Here is a 24,236-nt window from a genome sequence, read left to right as displayed (position 1 = left end):
TTTTAGAACAATTTAAAGCAATCTTTTAGAAGAAGTTCTACAATTCTTTTTCTACCAAACTCCTTCAAATTTGATGTTTCCAAAATAAGTTCCATTTGTAGCACCCTGGCATAAAAATATTTTTTCAGCACTCACTGTACGCCAAGAACTATATGATAAGTAATTTTTAAAACACCTTTTTGCTTTTCATCCCTATTTTTTTTTTTTTACCAAAAGCATCCACTACTTTTATACTATGAAAAAATATTTAAAGAGATATTATTGCAAACTGGGCAATTACTGGACAGGGGTTGGCTAGCCGACTCAGCGTGACAAGGAGGATGGTGAAGAAGAGATATATACTTCAGAAGTTGGACTGACAGAACAGGGTGAGGAGTATATAAAAGAGGCATTTATTCTCTCATGTAATAACCTGCCTTTAATACTAGACAGATAATAGTGTCATTTAGACAAACAGAACAGAGAAGTAAGGTGAACAAAACTGGGTTTGAGTAAACGTGTGGAGGTGATGAGTTCAGCGCAGAACTTACTGGGTTTAGAGGTGTCCTCATGAGACATTCAAACAGGGCCTGGAGACGAAAAGGCACCAGAGTAGATTTAGGAGTCATCAGCATCTATGTGGTAGTTGAATCCATAAAGAAAAAAGGGCAGCAGAAAGAACCCTGAAGATCAACATTAGTGAGTGGAAGAGACTGAGACAGACGGGATAAAAACAGAAGGGGAAAATGGGCTTCAGGAAAGCCAAGGGTAAAGAGAGTTTTGCATAAGAGAGGGTGACAAACAGCAGCAAATGCCACAGAATGGATAGGTTTTGAATACAAAAATGTGTTGAAATTGGCAATTAGTGACTTTAGGACAAAGCTGAGGGGTAAAAATGGAAATCAGATTTCAGAAAGGTGATCAGCAAATAAGAAAAGGAAATAACAAAGATTATTTGTTCAAGAAGCTTAGTTTAACAGAATGTGTTAGCTTCTCTGAATATAGAAGCTTTATTAGATGCTCAGGGATAGATCCACCACTGACTCAAAAAAAAATTCCTGTCTTTAAGTCTGTTCTTACTCAATTACAGCATTTTTATACCAAATAGAAATATTAAGTACTCAAGTACAAACTATTTGTCCAGCATTGTCCTGGATACTAAAACATTAGTATTTATCTAAACATCATACTGTGAAGTAGGTATTATTACCATCCCTCACAAGTGAGAGAACTAAGGTACAAGGTCACATAGTTAGTAGTGTGGTAGGTCAAACTGAAAATCTGACTCAAGAAAATATGAGGGAAGGAAGGAAACGTGTGTGACAAAAGTTAACAGATGAGAACTGTGGATAGTTAAGATTGTTCTGACTGTATAACTGGTTGCAGTTTAATTTCTATTAAGAATTTATCTTTCTTAATTTGAAAGACAATTTGTGTTCTCTCATCTCAGAATCCTACATTGTTAGAACCTGACATTTTTATACCTATTATGACACTCAGATTCTACACTGCGTTATAATTGTGTTATTCCTCCTACTGAATTGCAGGTTGCTTGAAAATGGGGCTGTACCTTATTTATCTTTGTATCTCTAGTCCTCTAGTCTTTAAAGTAGAAAATATCCAACCAGGGTTTGTTATATGAATAATTATTTCAGCTTTTCTAAAGTTTCTGGGGGCTTCAGTCAAATATTTTTCAAGTCTAACTACTGTGTAGGGCTGCTGTCTTTCAGATATTACTTGGATTGTTTATGTTCAGGGCACTTTTGGATCCCTCAAATTACTGATTTCGGTGGCTATCCTTCTAAAGGAAAAATTAAATATACTTCCCCTAAATAAAACCTTTTAAAAGTTCCCACCATCTGCTGGTCAACGTTCACAGCACCATTCTCCAATTTTATCACTAATGTAACCCACCCAGGTCCAACTCTACCAAACCACCTGTAATTCCTAATTCCTCTCAACTGTATGTTCTGCATAATGCACCAGCTGCCTGGTGAACTGCCCCTCTGTCAAGACACAGCTGAAATCCTCTTTTCTAAAGCCTTCCCTTATTTGCCTTTTTTTTTTTTTTTTTTTTTTTTTGGCTCTCTCCCTTACTACACTGTAAATTTCCTAAATACAAATTTCTCAAGGCAATACTCATCCTTTTATCCTCAGGTCTAGCAAGCAGCAACTTACTAAGTGTTTAATAAATGTTTATTAAAAGAATAAATTATTAAAGCATAATTCAGTAAATCTGTTGGTACTATATAAAATAACATTGACCCACCATCAAAAGGCACAATTCTAGGTTGTTTTCCATTACCAATGATGAATGGTGCACTTTCATCCCATGAACTCAGGAATTCAAGATAACTTGTACCTTCATTACCAGCTAATCATATCATTACCAAAGACACAAAACAAACCCACATAGTATCAAAACCCCTTTGTGTCTTGAGCAAATCATCAAATCAATCAGGCACGTTCATAGTTACTGTGAAAGATACGAAAAAACTGTAAAAGCTTTGAAATTGTTCCAATTTAAACATGTGAAATGAATTAAAAACACAATTCTGGGGCAGTGTCTTTTCATCTTATCTCTAGGTGCATACTACACACAAGGCACTCAAATGTCTACTTTTATAAAACCTGTACCATAGCCAGCTTTGGCAAAAGGGTAGACTATGTCAGGTTTTAGGAGATAAATCCCAAGTATAGAACTTCATGTTGTGATGAACTTAAAGCCTTTGGCAAACAATGTGAATAGTAACATTTCAGTTTTCTCATATATCTGCCTCAGCGTGCTTAGAACATAATGTGCTTTAACAAGTCTTGTCACAAGGCACAATGTGTTATGAGGAGATCTTCACATTTCATCCTAGAATAACTAAGTCTCTGCAGTTATCTTGAAGCTACTTCACCCATGTTACTTAATCTAAGGGCTTTATTATCTTCACTGTACAGATGGGGAAAGAGAAGGGAAGAAAGGGTATAAAATGACTTGGCTGAAAAGGCCCAGCCAGGCACTAAAAGAGCCTTCATTTTAACTATTAGTTCCTAATCCTCTTCTCAAGGAACCATTTTGTTTGAGAAACTTTCATTGACAGCAGGCAGAACAGAATGTCAAATTAGCTATTAGCTTTTCTTTCTTGTTTAGTTTGCATAAATAGCCTAAATTTCCTACACCTATAGGATGATAGCGCTAGGATAAAAGATTTACTAGAGTAAGTTGTGCCAACTGGATCCAAGTTCATAACTCTACCTCTAACTTCTAAATTTCAAGATAGCTTGACCTAAACTTTAAAGGCATGTCTTTTCTTTCCAGATCTCTAATTCTTTGCAAATTTTATTCAGTCTCCTAAATGTGTCAAGTTATACAGACTTTTCCAGTTCCAGATCATATCATAAGGCTGCCAGAATTTTCTTCTACCCCACAGTAAGCCAATCCCTCCTGAGCCATGAAGGGTTCCATGGCATCCATCATTCACAGCCAACTCTAGACCTGGACTCTAATTTGAATCGCTAGGGGAGTCCAGCAATTTCAAAGTTCAAGAAGCCCCCAACCTTACACTCTGAACCATCCTCTCAGAAGTGCCTCTTCTAATCTTTAACTTATTACAGGGTCCAGAAAAAGGAAATCTCAATTCTTTCAGATTCAACAAGAACTTTATCAGCGTTCCTGGTGATGACAGTTTGGCATTTGCAACTATGGACCTGAAATGGCCCATAATCTAAAGATTCCCGTATTGTACGTGCTGAAAGCAAATTATTTAGCAGATTTCTTTAGGCCCAAGCGATCGGCCTAATTGGGCGTTTAGCACAGGCTCAAAAGGGGTGCAGGGAGCTCACAATCTGGCTTACTGTAGTTACCTACACAATTCTAATCCAAAGTATTTTCACACATGCCTGCCTCTTGGATGATGTAAATTCTTCCCCCAGACTTTTAACCAGACCACTATCGGGGTCGTCTTCCCCTGCAGCGGTCATGGGCGGCTCAATAACTCACTCTAACGACTGCCTCCAGCCACTGGCACTAACAAATCGCCCAACCCCGCATGCCCCAACAGCCTCTGCCGAAGAGGCACTGCAGACCCCACTGGCCATGCCCGCCTCCCCCACGTCTCCGCGTCGCTCGTCATCCACGCCAGGCGTCAGCCTCGCTCCATCCCGGAGAGGGTCTGGGGCTCCCCGGGCCGGAGCCCTCCCGTGGGCGCAGCGCCACGAACACCAGCGGGAGCCCTCCGCGAGCCGGCACCTACCTCCCACCTCCTACTGCAGGCGCAGCCCGGGTCGACGCCCGCCCGCGGCGCCAACGGCCCCAACGGCGTGCAGAGCCTCCCGCCGAGAAGCGGGGCGCCGAGCCAGGTGCCGGCGCTCACCTCCGCGCCCGCCCCCGCCCGCCGGCCCCGCTCGCCCCTTCCCGGCCGGGCGCGTCACAATCCCCGCCGCGGGGCGGAACTGCTCACCGTCACGGCCCCCGGGAGCGGCGGGGAGTCACCGCTCGGCGTCCTCGTCCGGCTCCCGCAGCCCCGAGGGCCCGCACAGGCGCGGCGGGACGCAGCGCCTCGCGCCGGCGGCCCCTCCTCCGCCGCGGGCTCCCGCCTTCCCCGCCCCCGGCCCGGCTCCGCCCCGCCCCGCCCGGCCGCCTCCGGCCCCTGCAGGTTCCCACCCCGCCCCGCGCGCCGGCGCCGCAGGCCCAGCCGCCTCCCATTGGCTCCGCCAGTTGCTAGGCGACGAACAACCGCGGCCTGCATTGGTCGGGTGGGGGCCTGCGGAGTCTCCTCCTCACCTCCAAAAAAACCCGGAGAAAAGGAAAACCTTATCCCTGGAGTCCGAGTGCGCTGCGGGCGCAGCTGCGGCTGCGGCACCTGTTACGCCCTGTGATTCACCCGGCCGGGCCTGCTCCCCGCCCCTCCTGACGCCTGCGGCGTTCGGGGCCCAGGGCTCTGCGGGGGCGGGGTGGGGGCGTTGCTGCTTTAAAGTACGTTCTCCGAGCCCCACTGAACCCCAACACCTATTCTGGAAGCAAAACTGAAGCTCCCAGAGGAGCCACGTGCGTTTGCCAAAGTAGAGGAACAAGCCAAACAGCCAGCACCCAGAATTAGGTCAGGCCCAACGGAAGGGAGGTTCTAGCGTCAGAAATCGGGGATACAGAGGAGCCAGGCGGGAGAAAGTTACACGTAGAATTAGGGCAAAGAAATGGACTTGGCAGAAGACAGCAGGCAAAGGAAGAACGGTTAGGAATGGCACTCGTGAACTAGAAGTTTATGCAAAAATGTCCCACACCCACTCAGCAAAATATGTGCAAAGAAAATGTATGCCTGCTGCACTGTGGCCAGGGTCAGGCCGGCTCCTCCCCCGTTCCCTGTCAGCCTAAAATTCTCCAGGGAAGGAAAGAGGCCAGAGAAAGGAAAGAGATCAGGTGGAGAGATCACAGGCATATGAGTTGGGTTATAAACACAAAGGTGTACTTTGAAGGTTTCTCCCCGAGGGATTTTCTAAAGGAGAAAAACAGATCTGGCATTTTTAGGAGATTCCTGGGAGCACTTTGAAACCAAAACAGTATGAGAAGAGAACAAGAAATGTTAACAAGAAAAGAGAGGGAGGAATGCACTTCTGTTGATTTACACGCACGTATCCCCAATCCTGGAAAATGGGCACGCCATGGTGACAACTTCCAGGCCCAAGGAAATCCTCCTCTTTGCCTTGGGCCTAAGTGATCAGAGGCCCGACTGGATGCTGCTGAGCATGGGTGACTAACAGCCAAACAGCCCAGTTAGGGCCCATCATCTTAAGGACGCTTTTAGCTTTTAGCGCCCGGCTGGTGGCTAGGGAGAAACTGGTTACTGCCGATGCTTAGCTTGCTCCCTAACTCAGTCTACTATTGGGGGAAGTGAGGGTTATCCCTGCTCCCAAGAGGAGTTTTGAAATTTCAATTGTCCACCCGCCAAAATATCACACCTCTTCCTATCTCAAAAATAAACAATATGACAGTGTTTCTTGGAAATACCACTTAAGGCTTCATTTTGACCATTTCACCTCCCAAGAGTCAAAAAGGGAGATCTCATTCTTTGATTAGCTGGAAGAGTTAAGATCAATTAATTCAATAGCAACATTTGGCCCACCCTGTTAAGACCTTACCACTATCATATTTTTAGAAGGTTTGGGTCAAGCTGAGGAGAGCTCTGGAAAGTTTAGTCCCACCCCCAGCAGCCTCAGGGATGAATCAGATCTGTCTGAATAAACCAGTGGTTCTCAATCTTTTGGTCTCAGGATCCCTTTCTGCTCATAAAATTATTGAGGGCCCTGAAGAGCTTATGTTTATATGGGTTATATCTATTGATATTTATTAGGCTAGAAATTAATACTGAGAAATTTTAAAATATTTTTAAAAATATAATCGTAAATAACAAAAATTACTTATCACAAATAACATATTTTTATATTAACAAGAAATTAGTAGAAAGAATGGTATTACTGTAAAATTTTGCACATATCTTTAATGTCTAGCTTCATAGGAGGAATTCAGACTTTCATATCTGCTTCTGCATTCAATCTGTTGCACTATTTCAGCAGCCTCTGCAAAACTCCTCTGTACACTCATGAGAGACAGAGTGAAAAAGGCAAGTGACATCCCAGTAGTATAATAAAAAATAGTTTTGATCTTGCAGAGTCCCTGAAAGGGTCTTGGGGACACCACCCACCACCCCCCAGCTTCTGCAGATTATATTTTTAGAAACACTGGTTTAAATCTGTCGTGGTACTCTGTTCTTCTTTGTCAGTGACTCGTTGAGAGGCTGACTATGTGACCTAATTCTGGTCAGTACATAATGTGAAGTGGGGAGTGGGGAGCTTCAGAGAAAGGGTTTTACCGTGAGAGTCCATAGTGAGAAGTCTTTTCCTTCTTGCCTTGGCCATCTTCCAGTGAGCCAGACATGTTTGGAGCTATGGTGGCATATCCTAAAACCATGAGAGAAAAGCAAGAAAAATACAGGCCTACCTGTTTTATTATGGTTTGCTTTATTGCACTTCATCGATACTGGATTTTTTACAAATTGAAGGTTTGTGGCAACCTTGCATCAAGTAAGACTATCCAAACCATTTTTCCAACAGCATGTGCACACTTCGTGTCTCTGTGCCACATTTTGGTAATTCTTGCAATATTTAAAACTTTTTCATTTTTATTATATCTGTTACAGTGTTCTGTGATCAGTGATCTTTGATGTTACTATTATAATTGTTTTGGGATGCCACAAACCGTACCCTGATAAGACAGAGATCTTAATAAATGTTGTGTGTGTCCTGACTGCTCCACTGACTGGCCAGTCCTCTCTCTCCCTCTTCTCAGGCCTCCCTATTCTCTGAGACAAAATGATATTGAAATCAGGTCAATTAATAACCCTACAGTGGCCCTCAATGGGTTAAGGGAAGGAAAGAGTCACATGTCTCTCACTCTAAATCAAAAACTAGAAATGATTAAGCTTAGTGAGGAAGGCACATCCAAACCCAAGATAGGTCAAAAGGTAAGCTTCTGATGCCAAACAGTTAGCCAAGTTATGAATGCAAAGGAAAAGTTCCTGAAGGAAATTAAAAATGCTACTCCCTTGAACAGATGCATGACAAAAAAGCAAAACACTCATTGCTGATACGGAGAAGGTTTCACTGGTCTGGATAGACGATCAAACAAGCCAAAACATTCCCTTAAGTCAAAGCCTATCCAGAGTAAGGCCCTAACTGCAATTCTGTGAAGGCTAAGAGAGGTGAGAAAGCTGCAGAAGAAAAGCTTGAAGCTAGCAGAGGTTGGTTTAAAAAGTTTAAGGAAAGAAGTCATCTGCATAACATAAAAGTGTAAGGAAAAGCACCAAGTGCCAATGTAGAAGCTGCAGCAAGTTATTCAGAAAATCTAGCTAAGATAATTAATGAAGCTGGCTACACAAAACAACAGTTTCAATGTAGACAAAGCAGCCTTCTGTTGGAAAGAAGATGCCATCTAGGACTTTCATAGCTAGAGAGAAGGCAATGTCAGGCTTCAATGCTTCAAGGACAGGCTGACTCTCCTGTTAGGGGATAATGCTGCTGGTGACTTTAAGTTAGAGACAATGCTCAATTACCATTCCAAATAAACTAGGGCCTCTAAAAATTATGCCAGATTGACTCTGCCTTTGCTCTGCAAAGCCTAGATGACAGCATATCTGTTTACATCACAGTTTACTGAATATTTTAAGCCCACTGTTGAGATTTGCTGCTCAGAAAAAGAGATTCCTTTAAAAATGTTACTGCCTATTGACAATGTACCTGGTCACCCAAGAGTTCTTACTGATGGAGGTGTACAAGGAAATTAATGTTGTTTCCATGCCTGCTACCACAACATCCATTCTGCAGCTAATGGGTCAAGGAGTAATTTTGAGTTTCAAGTCTTAATATTTGAAAAATACATTTCTTTTTTTTTTGAAACAGGTTCAGAAGGTAGAGAAACACATTTCAGAAGGCTGTATCTTCCATAGATTGATTCCTCTGATAGATTTGAGCAAAGTAAATTGAAAACCTTCTGAAAATAATTCACTATTCTAGATGCCATTATGAACATTCACGATTTGGGGGAGGAGGTTAAAATATCAACACTAACAGGAGTTTAGAAGAGATTGATTCCATACCTCATGGATGACTTTGAGGGGTTCAAGCCTTCTATGGAGGAAGTCACTGCAGAGGTGGTGGAAATAGCAAGAGAACTAGAATTAGAGGTAAAGTCTGAAGCTGTGAGTGAATTACAGCAATCTCATGATAAACCTTGAACAGATGAGGAGTTGCTACTTATGGATGAGCAAAGAAAGTGGTGTCTTGAGGTAGAATCTACTCCTGGTGAAGGTCCTGTGAACATTGTTCAACAAAGGATTTAGGATATTCCATAAACTCAGTTGATAAAGGAGCAGCAAGTGTTCGAGAGGATTGACTCCAATTTTGAAAAAAGTTCTGTGGACAAAAGGCTATCAAACTATCACATACAGCAGAAGTATCTTTTGTGAAAGGAAGAGTCAATCAATGCAACAAACTTCATTGTTGTTTTATTTTAAGAAGTTGTCCCAGTCACCCCAACTTTCAGCAGCTACCACCCTGACCAGTTAGCAGCCGCCAACATCAGGACAAGATTCTCTACCAGGAAAAATAATATAACTCACTGAAGGATCCAATGATCATTAGCATTTTTTAGTAATAAAGTATTTTTAAATTAAGGTATGTACATTTTTTAGACATAATGTTATTGTACACTAATAGACTACAGTATAGTGTACACATAACTTTGATATGCACTGGGAAAAAATTTTATGTGACTCACTTTATTGCAATATTTGCTTTATTGGAGTGATCTGGAACCAAACCTGCAATTTCTCCAAGGTATGGCTGTAGAGAAAAGGCCACCCAGAACCCAGATGTCACTGAGTGGCTAAATTAACCTCCTCTGGCTCTGTATCTCTCTAGACTGCTCATCACATGAGAGAGTGAATAGCCTATTGCTTAAGCCATTTTGGGTCAAGTATTCAGTTACTTGCAACCAAGAAGATCCTGACTGATATACAGGACAAATAAACAATTTGGCTTCAGCCTGAAATAGTCTCAGGACGTTTTTATCCCAGAATGAAAAGAAATTGGATTTAATAGAACTTTGCATGGTCAGGAAAGATAAAGAGGAAAGATGTGATTTGGAATTATTTTTATGAAAAATGCTTTCCTCTTTGGCTGCTCTTCGTTATTGTTCAAAATTAAGGGGAGGTGACTACAAAGTGCTGCTGCTGATGATGATGCTGTTGTAGTTTCCTAAAACACATCAAAACTTCCACCTCTGCTCCTCTATAGTCTATTTATATCATAGTGGCCAGAGAAATTCTTTTAAAACATAAGTCAGATCATGTCATTCCTCTGCTTTGGCTACCCTTGCTCAGTGTTCAAGCCAAAATTCTTACCATGGCTACCAGGTTCTTATGACCTGCCCTCCACTCCTTTCCTCTCTGACCTCATGTCCTACAACCCTCTAAACTAACCACTCAACTAACCACTAGCCACCTCCCTATTCCTCTACCTTGCCAGGCACATTCTTGTGCCTCAGGACCTTTGCACCAGCTGTTCCCTCTGTTTGAATGTTCTTCCCCTTGGCGTCTATATTACTTACCTCTCCCCTTTCAAGTCTGCTCAAATGCCACCATCTTTGTGAAGTCCAATATGACAACATTACTTAAAATTGGAATCCCCTTCCAGCTTTCCAAGACTCTCTTACCTTGCTCTTACACAGTATTCAACCATAATATATAATTTACTTATTTTGATTGCTTGTTTGTTTGGTCTATTTCCCTCCACTAGAATGTGAGCTCAACAAGAAAAGAGATTTTGTCTGCTTTGTTCATTAATGTATCCCCATTGCCTGAGGCAGTGCCTGGTACTTTGTGGTTGGTGATCAATAATTATTTGGTGACTAAATAAATTTCTAAATTCCAGTAAGTGTTTTCCATTTCAAAGTAAGCACTTTAGGAGGCTGTACACATATTCCAATGATGTTGCTCAAAAGGTATCACATCAGTAGGCACTGAATTTGTCGAAAATAATTTTTTCTTTGAGAATAAATATGATTTTTGGGTAAATCCAAAAGTCATTCAGAGCCAAATCTGATGAACACATTCTAAAGAAATACGTTAAAATGCCAAACCTGTATTTTCCTACTGAGTTAACTGCATTTGGGTGGGTAGGGAAATGTCCAAAAGATGTGTTTGATTTTCTAAGACAGACAACAGACTTGATTCTGAACACAATTTCAAAGAGGAGTTCTAAAAACGTACACCAATAACAACTTGCAGGATAAGCACTATACATCACTATTTTGTGTTAAAAAATATATATATATATTTGTTTATTTCTATATCTGTGTGTGTGAATGAATTTCTTCCAACCTGTCTAAAGACTTCCACTACACAGAGTAGTCTTTCAAAAATGAAAATCAGATTCTGACACCCCACTCCCACCGCCAACTTTAAGAACCTTTGATGGTCTCTCATTGTATTTAGTATGAAATTGAACTTTCCACTCAGTCCTGCCTGATGTGATCTGGTCCCTCCCAGAACTCTCACTATGGCACACAAAGAGCCAGCCATAGAGGCCCCCTTTCTGGTCCCTTGGCCCTTTGTACTTGTCAGTCCGTCTGCCTGGAAGGGTCTTCCCATAAAGGCACAAGACTCTGATTCTTTTTCATCATTCAGATTCCACCTCCATACATAAAGCAACCTTCCCGGGATTGGTTTTATTTATTTTATTTGTTTCCTTGCTCGTTGGCTTTCTCCTCCCATTAAAACATAAGCCCTGTGAAGGCAGAGACCCTGTTAGTTACGTTCACTTCTGCAGCCCCAACCCCTCCGTGCCTGCACTAGAGGATTGATAACCAAACTGTGGTTAGTGAGACTGGGAGGGAGGCGGACAGGAGGAAAGGAACAGTTGCTTTACATTTTATTAACTTCTGTTATATATTATTTTTTACGAATATGTATTATTGTGACTTTAAAATATTTTAATTTTGTTGAAATAAATAGGTTCTGATTTTAGTATGTATTAAGTTAATAACCTACCCCTTATTCTACTCATATGTGTTCCTCAGAAACAACTGTTTCAAAAACCCCAGCAAGCACTCAGGCCACACAGCTACATTCACGTGCAAATTCAAATTTGGATAATAAAGGACCAATTTATAATGGCTTTCTTCTGTAATGCATACCATCTGGGTTATTTCAACACCACCAACAATTTCTGGATCTGGGAGACAACATTTCTTGTTAGGGCCTGTGTGCTGTAACAGACGAGAATATGGGCTGAGTCACCCCAGCTTTCATTAATCTTGTGTTCTGGCCAGGACTACCTTTCCAGAGATGACAGCATGGATAAACGAAGTCTTGCTGGATACCGTGTGAGGCACTTCATATCTGCGGCCTCACTTTATTTGCAAGATCAATTTAAGTCTGTTTGTAATTAACTGCCAAACAGTATGGGACAGAGTCCAAGGACCAGGAGACTTCAGAGTCCTCCCAGTGGGCTAGCATTATCAGGGAGAACTCCATGGAAGAAAAGAAAGTGGACTAGGGCCTTGGGGCAATATTTACTCTGCAAGCCTGGAAGTAGTCCTACAAGTTAAAAAAGCACAGAGACCAGACCGCCAGCTCTGCTTTCTGACTTCTAAAACATGGCCTTAAACTTAGCTGGGCTTAGCTCCTCTGGCCATCTGAGTGAATCTCTGCATCATGCTGTATTTCCAAAGATGATTCATTTCTAGCCAATCCCTGTGGATTTAGGCCAGTAGTGGTAGTTGAAATGATAGTGCAAGTCACTTACAAAGTGCTGGCTAAGTTTGCAGGAAAAACAGACCACTGCTGTTCACTGTTCCTCCCACCTCCACCCAGGTGAAAATCCCCAGAAAAGCAGTCTCTCCTCCCTCCTGCCATCTCCTCGCACCCTACCCCACCCCACCCTGTCCCTCACAAACACACAGATCAGTGGACAAATGACTGGGTGTTCCGTTCTCGGGGTGTTTCATTCTTAGTGCTTTAGATTTTTGTCTGATCTGCTGAGTGTTTTGCTCTATGAGTTCTTTTGAAAAGACTCTGAGTAAGAACACCTGATGAATTTATCAAGCACTAACACTTTGGTTCCCAACTCTTCATTTGTACTAAACATGATTTATTAATTTTAAAATATACCATGCAAAACTTGATTATTCATAAATCACTCAAGCAGTTGATAAGGTACTATCATAGAAACGTGGTTAGGTATCAACCAGAGTAGTTTTCAAACTGTGTTTCCAAGAGAGAAGCGCACCAACTTTAGTAAATGCAGTGTGCACACATGGAAAATGTGGGTTTTTGTGTAGGCATACACACACACACACACACACACACACACACACACACGCACACGATAGATAATCATTTTGAACATTCAGGAGGACTATCCTAAATTCTGATATAACACTTCAACCATGTTAATTCAAGTTCTTGACACAAACTCATCTTCTCCAGTATCCAACCATACCAAGTATATGACTATTACAGTTTTATTAAAAATTTGTGGGACGTCTCATCAAACAGCCTGTAACATTTTTAAAAAATTACCACCAAACATAGTTCCTCTCGGATCTCTCCTCCAGCCACCTTGTTTTTGCTCAATCCCCTCTTCCCTTCCAGTACACACACACACACACACACACACACACACACACACACACACAAAGCTAACCTTGCTGACTCCAGAGTCAGCCTCTAAACCTTTCTCATACAGAGCCATTTAGCTTAGTCTACTCTAAACTTGCAAATTTAAGCCCAGAGCCTTGCTCAGCCAACAAAGGATGCTCCAGTAAAGTGGGGGACTATAATTGACCCAAAGTGTTTTCCAATCATACTAAAATCTGTTTAAAAACTAGAGAGCACAAAGACCCAGTGTTAACTTGAATAGTTTGAACTGATTTAATTCTGTACCTAAGTACTCTTCTATTTCATTTAGTCCCAGTTTCCCTCCTCCTGTTTAAAATTGACCTCAATGATTTAATGAATATTTACTGAATGATTACCGTGTGCCAAACATTGAGGAATATAAGGTGAGAGAAGCTCTCTTCCCACAACAGGAACTCAGAGTCTCCTAGGAAGACAGAATGAACAGTGACAGTATAAGTACTACAGGAGAGAAGTAGAGTGTATCATAGGTACTTGAGTCAGATTACCTGGCCTGAAATCTTGGCTCAGCCACCTGGGTCCATGTTGACATCTCTGAGCTCCCAAACCAACCTGAGACCACCTTCCTCTGGTATTCTGTTTAGTAAACAATAAATGCTTTATGTTCTAAGCCACTATTAGTTAGGTCATCTGTTACCTGCAGCCTAAAGCATCCTGTCTAATAGTACACCAAGAAAAGGACTCTCATGAAGTGAACTGAGAGTATGATATTTCATTTTATTGGTACAAATATGCTTAAGTATCACCAGTGGAAACAGTCAAATGAGCAAAAATAGTCAGTGAGAAATGAAGTATAGAATGTATTTACAGAGCACTGATTGAATGGAATAATTAAATAAGAAATAGGAAAAATGTGGAACTGTTCATGCTTTGTGTTATACATATATATATATATGAGATATGAACATTTTTCTAAATAATATTTTCTTTCTTTACTAATTTAATTAGGCCAGGAAAAACTTAAAGCATATTGGTAAAAATAATTTTTCACAAAATCACTTATTGTTGTTCTGAAATTTTCAAGCCACAGCCCTATGTTTTCTTACTAGTACTTGCTTTATGTAATAGATATGTTCCAGAAAATGTCATGTGTAAATAATGTATTTATAAGTCAAATCATATTCTAAAGGTACTAGTGAAACTAGATGTTTAAAAGGAAATTATGATAAATCTTTTTGTATGATGATGCCCTTATAGAACAAATAGTCTCTTTATCATTTATCTATTCTATAAGATCATATTTTAATATGCTAGATTTCCGTAAAAGAGATACCTATCATCATTTAAAACCAAACTTTTGTGCAACAATTTTTAAAAATTTTTTTTAAATTTCAGAGTATTACGGGGATACAAAAACTACGGTTACATAAATTGCCTTTGCACCACCGGACAAGTGTGCCCATCCCCCAGTTAGCATATACTGCATGATTTTAATGAAGAGTTTTCTGTAGAGTGAATCACACTACAGAAGGCCAAGATGTTGCAATCAATCAAACAGTTCATATCTTTTTATACTGCAATTGACAATTCAATTTTATCTTGTTTATAAATTTCCATTTGATTTTATTATCTATATTTCATTGGTCAAAGTGCATTCTTGGCGAAGAAGAAATCTGGAGGCTTGGTTCCTGGTGGATTTTATTTTCTCCTTTGTAAATCTCTACCAATGATGTCACCAAATAATTGCTCGAATTGAAGTATAATGGAATAGAATTCTCTAAAACATTCACATAAAATTTCAGGTTTGAAAAACTTTAATATCAATTAAAATATAATACTGATTTAAAGTAACAGTTTAAGACAAAATCATATGTGAATCTGCTTGCCTGTCCCTTTAAGAAGAAAAGCAATTGCCTTCTGGTTGCAGGCTCCCTTGGATTTATTTTATCTTAGCAGCTGTTCCTGAAGTTGATGATATTCAGATGAGGGTTTTCAAGCTCTGTGGTGTATTTTTCAGCTTATTGTATATGCTATCAAACATAAGGCCCAAATTTAGAATGAGGTGGGGGTGGGGACCATTAGAAATGCTGGAGAAATAAAATAATATTGGGGAAGAAAACTCTGATTTTCATTTAACAAAGACAAAGCTGTTGAACATGATCCGCCTGAAGCCCCAGTGACTGTAGCAAGGCAAAGCCCCTGAACCTCTACCACCAAATTTGGATGATATATTTAGTAATAAGTGTGTGTGAGGGTGGGGGTGGGGGAAAGTATCCTAAATGGAAATAACAGGAATTGCTGTGGTTACAGAAGGTGAGGAAAGAACACATTGAGCACTTCTTGCCACTCTGGAAATAAGCATATTATAAACTTTGCTTAACATATGCTACTTTGATCTAGAAAGAATAATTTTACAGCTCATATACCTCCTATTTCATTTATTTTTGTTTCATGTGTTTTTCAAGAGGCAGCATAGCACAGTTGTTGAGAGTAGAAAATCTGGCTGAGAATCTTGGCTCTGCCACACGCTTGCTGTGGAAACTTACACTTTCCTTGTCTAGTTTATAAATTAAACTAGTTAGCTTAGGTACTGGAAAAGTATAGATCAAACATTAAATTATTTGGGGGGTTATTTTCTTAATTTTTATGTCATTTACAATCATTTCCTAGTAGCAATATTAGTGTTTCAGTGAGTAATTACCACTTGTTAAGCACTGTTCTAAGTGCTTTACATGTTAACAACCCTATGAAGTAGGTATCATTATTACCTTTATTTCCAGATGAGGAATTAAACAGAAAGAGGTTAAATAATCTGCACAAGATTATATACACAGTGAGTCAGTGTCAGAGATGGGGCTCACAGAGCTTTCCTTTTAGCCACCGCGTCGTTACCAATCCAGGTAGGACTGCCTTAATCTCTGTTGCTCTCCAGGCCTTTCTGTTCAAAAGACTGATGATTAAGAAATGGAAATCTTCAAACTGAGTAAAACGCTCCCCCCATTGTCCACTCCTCCAATCTTCCCTAGACCCCCTAACTCTTCCTTAACCTCCCCAACTCTTCCCTAACTCCTCCACCCCACCCCAAGGTACATGAAGGTTCTCCTCTGAGTGGTGCAGAACGTGGATAGTTTTAAGGGGATCAATTCCACATCGACTTTCCTTTCTACACTTTCCTAAAATCCATCTGCCTGAGAATGTGCTTGTGGCCTCTTTTCCATCTCCCTTTCACAACTGCTGTTTCCTCACTTGACAAAAAGTCATCCTTCTCCCAGACCCACATCTTACTATGGCGCATTGTCCCAGGTGCACAAAATACAGGAAAATTGGAAGCCCATGCTGGTGTTGAGAAAGGGAATGGCTGTAATGACTGGGGAACAAAATTGTCACCTAACAGAGCATTAAAAATAATTTAAATCATAGATCATTGCATGATATTTGGCATATAATTGAATGGAGTTCACAGAATTGCAAAACACTGCTACGACAAATTCCTCCTGTTCCCATCTACTCATTTCTGTGAATAAAGTACTTCAGCATTTCTGTCTATAAAGACAGTATCAAACGCATGAAGAGAATTGGGGTGAACTCTGTCTCCTTCTAGCTATAAATAATATTTATCCACCAATATGCTGGAAAAGAAAAAGGCCCTTCCATATAATTAACAGATACATTTTCAATAAAATTTTATTTTTATGTTTAAAAACATTTATCAATTTGTAATATTGCTACTGTTTGATCAATTGTGTGCTACTGATAATTATAGTGATACCCCCCCAGAGACATTTTTAACATCTCAAACTCTAGAGTCACAGGCAAGTGAAATTATATAAATATGTAGTTACAGTATCTGTTTTAAAGAGTGATATAAGGATGAATAAAGATTTTTTAAGCATGAAAATATGTAACACGATAACATTCTACAGGAAAATGCAGTGAAAATATGCATTTTCAGGAAGAAAAAGGAACAGTGCAAATTTCCTGACTGTTAGAGAAGAGCTGGTTCATGTGTATTTAAAATGAATAATGTTAGGTAACAAACCACTGTGGGATTTAGATTCTTTGGGATAAATTTAAAAGAGTGAGTTAACAGCTTTATTTTAAAATACCATGAGTTGCAATGTGCTGGAAATTACACCCTTTGCAAACTTGTGATGAAAAATTATACTGTAGGTGGCAACATAAAAATGTGGAAGGGATACAAGGTTTTCTAAGTTTTTTCAGAGGGGTATGTAGGTAAAAATGTTTGAAGACCACTGATCTTGAAGACTACAGAAGATCTCCCCAGGGTGCTTAAAATCTGGTGCAGATAATCATTAACACAAATATTTTGCATAGAGAAACACAGGTCCTATGTAAAATTAAATGCCATTGGTCACTGTGTTGAATACCTCGGGCATTCAGCAAATGCTTACAAATGAGAACTGAGCTTGGAGTCGTGGCAAGCACTTTTTCCTCTGCTATCCTTTTATCTCTAAAGGCACCATGTGTAGCTACGTCTACCACATTGTATGTGTTTCAGGAAAACAATAACACAAACACAGCTTTTAAGATGAAGAAAACTGCCACAAGATTTCCCTGTGAGTTCTCTGTCAGTATAAGCCTGGCCTACAAGCTACTTAGAATATATGTTTTCCAAACCCAAATTTAGAACCTGTGACCTGATACTTGAAAGTGTTCTTTGGAGATTAAACCAGCAGTTTACTGGAATCAGCAATTTCCTGAAAAATTCAGGACCTCAGGTCAAAATAAGTAGATATAATCCACTTATGGATAGAATGTCTGCTATCTTACAGAGAAAGTCTTGTAACTTACTCTAATGCCAAAAATGGACTCTGGAAAGTTTAGGTTCTCATTTGACACTGCTACTAGTCATGAAAGCCTTAATACATAACTTCCCTGGGCCTCATTTTCTTCATCTGTGACATAAAAGGGAATGCTTACATATCTTTTGATTCCCTTCTGCACAGAAGTTCTATTCATTTGTGAATCCAACAAATATTTACAAGCACCTCCTGTGTACCAGGGCTGTGCAAGGTGCTGGAGATTCAAAAGTGAATGAGACAAAGCCCCTCCCTTCAAGGAGCTTCTAGGCTGTGAGGACGCTGAGACTGTTTGCTCATTTACAGATAATTACAATATAAGGTGATAAAACTGGCAGAGGAATGTGGGAGGCATAGTGATGGCTCATGGGAGGCAAGTGTCAAGTTAGGAAGACTCCACAGAGAAGGAAATGTTTGCCTCTATCTTTTTTTTGGTCCATCTGATGCTCTAAATTTTTTTTAAATTCCATTATTTTTGAAAATGAGGTGATACATTCATATAATATAAAATTCCAAATGTACGAAAGGGCATGCCGTGAGAAGTTTCCCTTCTACCCCACCAAGCTGCCCAGTTTCCCTTCTCAGGAACCATCAGTACCACCAGTTGCTTGTATACTCCTTCAGAGATTTGAATTATATCTTACAAGAATAAACACAAGATAATTGAGAAAGAGGGAGCTGAAGCTTGCGGACAAAGAGAACAACATGAGCTTGTGAGGGAAGCCAGGCCCATGAGGCTGCAAGCAGGACAAGGGTCCTCTCCCAGAGGGCCCCTCCCATGCTATGGAGTTTGGGTCTCATCTTGAAGCATTAGGAAAGGCATCAGTGGAAGGAGAGCAGAGAAGTGCTGTATTTAATTAATAATTTACAAAGAACACTGTGGCAGAAATGTGGAGGATGGATTGGAGAGAGGTGAGGTCAGCAAGAGACCAGTTAGGAGGAAGTCGTCATAGTCCCAGGAAGAACCAGGGAGGACCTCAATCAAGATAGAATCAGTGTCGATTAGAAGAGGGGATTTGAGTTGGTAAGGAAGAAGGATGAGCAGCATTATTGGATTAATTGGATTCCAATGAATTTAATTCCTGTTCTCTCCTTACCTAAGAATTGCCTAACAAGTTCCAAGGATAATCAGAATTAATTACCCCCTCCCATTAAGCAGCCACCAGGGCCCTTCATGTTGTCTTAAATATTTATCTCACTGACCTTAAGATGTCCAAGTCTCCCAGGCCAAATTTTCTAACTCAAATCCTCATGCCCCTCTGTCATTAGAAAGATTCCCTCCAGCCCCACTCCTCTCTGAACAATCCCTTCACCCTCCAGCTCTAGGGGCAACTTGGCTTTCCCCTGTGCGTGCTGAATTCCCTGTGGCTCTCATGAGTGGTAGCCAGTTTTCTCTCATATACCATGTCCCACTGGGCCAGAAGGTGATGCAGATGTCCTCCTTGCCCCTTGCTGTTACTTTCCAAACCACCGTCCCTTCCTTGCTCTCCGCATCAGTTGCTTGGAAGCTCATGCCATCAGACTGCACATCCTCCTTCAGGCCTCTTTGCTGTGGTCCTTTTCTGTCCTCCTGGTCACTACCACATATTTCTTGGAGATGTCAACACAAGGTTTACTGTCTTTCTCTCCTGTGTTCCTTTGTCATTATTCCTAGTGAGTTCAGTATCTACATGCGTTTCAGTATCAATCCCACCTCTCCAATTCACAACCTCTTTGTTCCCAGAGATCTGGTCTCCTACTATTCCCCTTCAGCCACTATTCTCCATGGTTATCTGAAGACCTTGTCATTTACAACAACTGCATCCCCTCAGTTATTTTAGTTTCAAGCATCTCACTCACCCTAGTACTCAAAAATCCTTCTACTCCATTAGATTCTTTGTTCATTTGAGACCAATGCCTCTTCACTGTTTACCTCCATCCTTCAGGTTCCGTTCCCTCCTCGCCTGGCTTAGATTCCATGGTCCTTCCTTATAATTCCTCCTTCACATAAGCTCTTACCTTTCCTGGCCTCTCCATTATATAATCCTGAAAAATGTCCCAACTCTGGTAACAGTCCCCTGTTCACCTCTGTTCCTGCCCTTGAGAATCTGAATGTGTCTCAAGAATAATATGGTTATGCTGCCCTCCAACATTAAGTGAGCCCTCAGTGCTGCTCTGCAATCCTTCTGCATTTTCCTACTCAATTTGTTCTTTGACTTTCCCAGACTATTTTGCTCCTCCTCAAAACTCCATCACCCTCCACCAACTTCATTGACCATGATTCCTATTTCTCTTGGAAAAATATAAGCAACAGAGGAGATTCTCACCATCATATCTACCCCCTCCTGCATCTCTTCCTGTTTAGATACTTGGCTTTTCCTTACTTGTGCACTGGACTCCACCTGTGTCTCCCACTCCCACAGTCACCCATTGCTTTTTTGTATGTTCAATTTTTCTCTCTCCATTGAATCTTTCCTATTAGCAAACAAACATCATTTTTTAAAAAATCCTCCCTTGACTCCATACCTCCTCCAACTACCACCTGATTTTTCTGCTTCCCTTTACAGAAAAACTCCTTAAAAGAATTGCCTATGCTCAGTGTCTTTGCTTTTTTACTCACTGGGCTTGCATTCCACCATGGAAGACTCTTTTGTCAAGGTCATTTTGCCAAAGCCAATGGCCATTTGTTGGTTCTCATCTTCTCATCTTAACCTCTGGATAGCATATGACACAGTTGGAACAAATTCTTCACTTGATTTCCATACTCCAGCAATCTCTGGCTTTCCCCCTTTTCTCGCCGGCCATTCTTCTCAATTTCCCTTGCTCATCCTTCTTATTTTGACCTCTCAATTTTGGAGTCTATGATAGATGCACTGTAAGGTGACCCTCGACAAATCACGCCTTATATAGTGCACTCTTCTTGAGCATGGGCAAAAACTATGTCTTGTTTCTAGCCAATACAATATGGCAACAGTGAAGGCACTTTGCAGATATAATTAAGGTCCCAAATCAGTTGAGTTTCAGTTGACTAAAAGGGAGATTATCCTGACTGGGAACTGACTTAATCAGATGAAAGCTGTTAGTAGAGGGCCTGAGGCCTTCCCTCAGGTCAGAGACTCTCTTTCCTGCTGACCTTAAACAAGCAAGCCATCATGCATCTCACAGAAATAAATTATGCCAACAAGCCAAGGAAGCTTGGAAGCGGATTTTTCCCCAGGTGAGCTCCTGCTGAGAATGCAGCCTGCTGACACCCAGATTGCAACCTGATGACTCAACTAAGCCACGCCTGGACTCCTGTCCCATGGAAAATGTGAGGTCATGAAGTATGTTGTTTTAAGCCTCTAAATTGTGGTAATTTATTATCACAGCTGCAGAAAAAAAAATACAGCATTTAGTCCCCAGGAGTTTTTCTTTTGAACGTGAGATTGTCAAATGACTCCCACCTTTTATTCCTTCCTTGTTCTAGGGAGGTTCCTTACTGCAGCAGCTAGAGAGCTTAAGAAACCTCTCTTGCAGATAAAATCTGGATGAAGACTAGATCTATCAATTAAATACACTATATGAGATCTGGAAGGAAAAAAGTGGCATAGGTAATGCTCTTGCTGCTGTCACTGTTTCTACAAGCAAACATGGCTTGAAGATCACAATGCTGAGTCTCTGGTTGGTGGATATTGTGAAGTAGTTGCTGTGGTGTAATCGGCTGAACTCAGCTTTCCAATGTCTGAGCACCACTTTTCAGTTGTCAAGAGGAAGTTATGGTGGCTGCATACTATAGATAAGGCTTGCTTTTGTGTTCTTCATCAATGAAGCACAGGAACCACTTCTGAGAGTCACTGGAGGCCAGTATTTATGAGTGGCACCATGGATGATGCAGACTTGTGAGTAATGGTATAACCAGTATTAAGTAAATGGTATTAGCAACTTGCAGAAGGTCTATATTCTTTCAATATAAATGAGGTACTAAAGAGCTATGACAGTGTAAGTAGCAAGAGCATTGCTACTTTTTTTCTCATGGAAGAAGAAAAGATATTAGTGAGGAACAGTGCATTTGACAGTGAAGAAGATGAAGAGATGGTGTCTTGACACTACAAAGACTCTTCATGTAAACTGATTGGACAATAAACAACTATGAAAATACCTCTTCTCTATCCAGTATTCTAAATCTTCAGCAATAAATTTTGTATTTTTGGATCAAATTGTTTATATAGACAGGGCCCCTGCAGAAATTATTTGCCTGCACCCTGTCTCCATCCTGTACCTCTGCCTCCTTTGGTACATTTGGCCTCCTTCTGTCCTACTGCAGATAAGATTTCTCCATGAGGTAGGAAACAGGGATGCAGGTAGCTCTTGGGTTACATCTTATTGCTTGACACCAAAGAGAGATGAAAATTATATCTATTCCAGAAAATTCTGTGAAAACACTCTGATTGTTTCAGTGTGGGTGATGTGCCCACTCCTTGAATCAATCACTGTGTCATCAATGACCACCCTAGTGTGAATTACCTACTAAAATCCTTTGCCAGAGGCAGTGTTAACATGATTGGTGGTCCCATCAGAGCCACATGGAGTCAAGGAGAAGCAGTTGAGGGACCTGTGCTGTTGCCAAAGGGAAAAAAAGGGAGGATAAATGAAGACAACAGATGCACCTGCCAAAGGTCCTAAGGTGGAATAGGAACCTGGAAAAGTGGGTGGCAGACAAATTCCAGAAGACATGATTATACTATATTTAGCCTATAATTTATTTCTTGACCAAGGTAGAATTGGTGAAATAAATTTAAATGCTTGACGTCATCTATAGAGTTCATAAAATAATACTAAACAAATGCCCTATAAAGTAAAACTTAGGAAAAGGTAAAAGGAGTCTAATTTTTATGTTCCAAACTGGCTGCACATGAGACACATACTCAAATCAGAACAATATGAGTAGTACCCTTCACTTTTCATTTTCATAAGAAATAAACCTTTAAATTCACTTTCACGCTTTCCTTCAAACCTAATACTGGAAATCAAACACACGAATACATTCAAAATTATTCAAACAAACATGGCCTTAAGAAACAAAAATAAGTATTTGAAGTTTTTATCTCTACAGAAAGTTTTGCTGTATCATTTATTTAGTGTAAAACTAATTGTTGATAATAAAAGGTCTTCTTTTTTAACTACACACAAAAAAACACAGCAAAACAAACAAAATGAATAAACAGAAAACCCCACAAACCCTGCTGGAGGTTTTGAGAGGCTAAGGTTTTCAGAATTGCTGTTTGCATTTCTAAAATATGATGAACTATTTATAATTCCAACATTTTCCAAATTCAGCATATTTAAATGCTGCTACCTGACTTTACAAGCCAAGAGATTTAAGCTAGAACTGCAAGCAACATAGAATAGTCAAACCCAAACCAGATGGCTCTTTAATGCAAGGGAAGTAGGCTGGTGATAACATGATGTTATCTAAGGATGCAAAAAAAAAAAAAAAACCTTTAAAAATATCTCTCTTTTTCAAGAGTCTGCGTGCCTGAAACTCCACCTTAAGCAACTAGAGAAGGCAGAGGACATATGCTGCTTTTGTCTGCCCAGCATCTATTCCTCCTACTAGTAATAAGCCCTGATTTTCCTTAAGAAAGAACCTGTTCCAAGCGCTTCTTGAAGCAATTAAGTGTAGTTGATTCTGACCCTAAATTTTGAAGTGGGCGTGAGACCCAGTCTTGACCAATCAGAGTATTGTATCCTCCTGGCCTCTGTAGTTGGTTAATGGACAGACATATAACCCAATATGATCCAGTTGTGGGATTAACGATGGAGGGACTGAGAAAGAGACAACTCCTTCCCCTGGAAAGCTAGCAGTGAGATTGATATGAGCCTGGTTTGCCTGGGGCCATTCCCTGTTCTCCCCACCCCATCACTTAGACCAAAAACCGTGGTCCTGGGACTGGGGAACCCCTGTGTAGGCTCCTGCCTCGGCCCACAGAGCCAACAAACACAGCTCCCCACTGACATTTTCTAGCTCACTGAGACACTCCAGGATGATTCAATGAAACCTACAAAGCACTCAATTCCATGTTTTCCAAACAAATCCCAGAAGACATGTCACAGGAAAACCATATTACTTTATGTAAATTCATGGCATTAATATTACTGCTAATACTCATACAAGGGGAGAAAAGAGATACCCATTTGTAAGGAATCACTTGAATTTTCTTTATCCTCTTGAAAAGGAGCTAAATGGACATTCGAGTTTTCCCATTACAAAAATAGAATATAAATATATATATATATATAC

General features: G+C 40.6%; 1 protein-coding gene across 1 annotated transcript in view; it reads right to left on the bottom strand.

The window, feature by feature from the left end:
• The window catches only part of LOC123635467 (SSX family member 2 interacting protein), a 42,106-nt gene extending 37,576 nt beyond the window's left edge, over positions 1–4,530 (bottom strand). Inside the window, exon 1 of the mRNA XM_045547643.1 lies at positions 4,428–4,530. The gene's annotated coding sequence lies outside the window, so the exon portion shown is untranslated. The remainder of the gene's footprint in view (positions 1–4,427) is intronic.
• Positions 4,531–24,236: the final 19,706 nt, after the last annotated feature.

The sequence above is a fragment of the Lemur catta genome, chromosome 3 (genome assembly GCF_020740605.2).
Source record: "Lemur catta isolate mLemCat1 chromosome 3, mLemCat1.pri, whole genome shotgun sequence".
Classification (NCBI taxonomy): Eukaryota; Metazoa; Chordata; class Mammalia; order Primates; family Lemuridae; genus Lemur; species Lemur catta.
The sequence above is the reverse complement of the archived record's forward strand: the minus strand, read 5'-3'. Positions and strand labels throughout refer to the sequence as shown.